At 35.8% G+C, this 2,120-nt stretch overlaps 1 pseudogene; it reads right to left on the reverse strand.

Moving 5' to 3' along the window:
* Positions 1 to 273: 273 nt before the first annotated feature.
* Positions 274 to 1,195, reverse strand: LOC107857843 (annotated as a pseudogene).
* Positions 1,196 to 2,120: the final 925 nt, after the last annotated feature.

Here is a 2,120-nt window from a genome sequence, read left to right on the forward strand (position 1 = left end):
AATTTTACTCCATCTACTTAAGTTCGTGTCTGTTGGCTATTGATAGATCTTATCAAATGGAAATTTATGAATAAACATTGCACTGGGGGTCATCAATAACTCTCCCAACTAATCGTGTTGGTGTGGCCTACTTTTATGAGGTTAAAGACTTTCTATTTATTTTATGACAATTTTTTTACTATTGCATACTTCCAGCTGAAAAGTGATTTAAAGTACTCCTTGCAACAACACACATGGATATTATTGAAACAATCAAAATTAAGTCTCGGAAAATTACATTAGCTTACTCTCCTTGTTAGTTGTTTTGCTACCAATCAAGTGATGAAAAAGCACACCTGCTGCAACACTTATATTCAGGCTTTCCACGGCCATAAAGGATCTATAATTCTGGCCTGAAATACTATTATCACACTCAGCATACTCATCTTGTCCAGCAATTATATCAACGGAGATATTTTCCAAAATTCTAACTAATTCAGTATCTGAACTCTCTACCAATGGCCTCAACTCAGTTTCCTCATTTCCCAAAACAAGGATTGTAGGAGCAGCAGGGACTATCTAATGTATTGGACAAACTTTTGAAGAAACAGAACCCCCTAGTACCCGTCATCTATTTTTTGCCTAAGACGCAAGGAATTGCATCATATTCTTGAAAACCTCAGCTTCATTAATTCAAGTGAGCCGGCACTTGCTTTGCTTACTACCCCACTCAATGGTACAGAGTTATTCACACATAAGATGATCCCAGAAGCTCTGAATAAGTGAGCAGACCATATAATTGCACCTAAATTCTAAGGATCAGTAACCTCATCCAAAGCAACCAAAGAGAAGTAATCTTTTATTCCTCAATTGAAACAGGTTCTAATTCCTTGATAGCAACCATTTCCAATGGAGAAGCATCGAGGACTAGTCCCTGATGGGGTCTGTTATCAGTAATCATATTTAGGTCATGTTTAGATACTTTCTTTTTTCCTAATCCAACTTTATCCGCTATCATCATAACTCTCTTAAAGCCTTTCTTATCCTTCTTTTTCCTATTATTCCCACTCAGATCCAAACCTTTTTGAATATAGAGACCAAAAAATTCCCTTCTTCCAGATGATGATGCAGCTAAAACAGGGTCAACACCATAAATTCCCTCGCCAACCATTCTTGGTAGGGTTGATTTAGTCGCCCCCTTCCTGAGATAGACCATAATAACTATCCCTCACACCTAAAATTAGGATTGGCCACGTCTGTTATACCAAACAAATTCCCATCATTCACATTTCCAGTTAAATGAAGCATCATGTTCATGTATGCATTCTTGAATTTGTTCCATAAATTTAAAGGTGAAAAATTCTTTAATTTCAACTTCGGAATAGCTTAAATTTTCTTTTGGCTAATAATTCTTGTCAACTACTGAAAGAGTTAGACTATTTCGTACCTCCTATCACTGGTATAGATGTCTATCATTTGCAACTACTTTTTTCATTTGAGATGCTTTTTAAGTTTCAAAATTTACACAGTTCCCCAAAACCATTCTTCATAAGTTCACTTGAGTTTAAAGAACTTGGCCCATAAATCCCAAAACAAGTTCAAACATTCTGGAACTGGCTATGAGATGAAGGGGTTGTATCAATAAGGACACCTGTACAACCACCAATTATACCTAAAGTTTTAGGATTAGTTGCTAAGAGGGATATAGCTAAAAGTGAGACAGTTCTAGGAGTACCTAGAAGGCAATGATTAATATTGATACAGTTGCAGAATATGAAATTAAGAATGTTTGTACTGGATTAGAACCTTGGATATCTATTGCTCTTTTCTTGATTAGAGAGAAATGGAAAGATGATTCTAAGTGGGAATATTTCATTGGTGTTCTTCCTGAGTGTACTGATTCCACTATCTATTGGTGGGTGTGATTTTATTATTAAACTTTTTTTCTTGAATTGAGGGTATATTTAAACAGTCTCTTTATCTTTGAAAGTCTGTATATACACTACTTTCCCAAGACCCTATTCATGAGGTTACATTGTTAATATGTTGTTATGAATAATCTTTTTCTTGAGCTGAGGGCATATCGCAGACAACCTCTCTACCTTCCAAGGTAGGGTAAAGTCTACGTATACTCTACCGTC

This window comes from Capsicum annuum, chromosome 2, assembly GCF_002878395.1.
Source record: "Capsicum annuum cultivar UCD-10X-F1 chromosome 2, UCD10Xv1.1, whole genome shotgun sequence".
NCBI classification, from domain to species: Eukaryota; Viridiplantae; Streptophyta; class Magnoliopsida; order Solanales; family Solanaceae; genus Capsicum; species Capsicum annuum.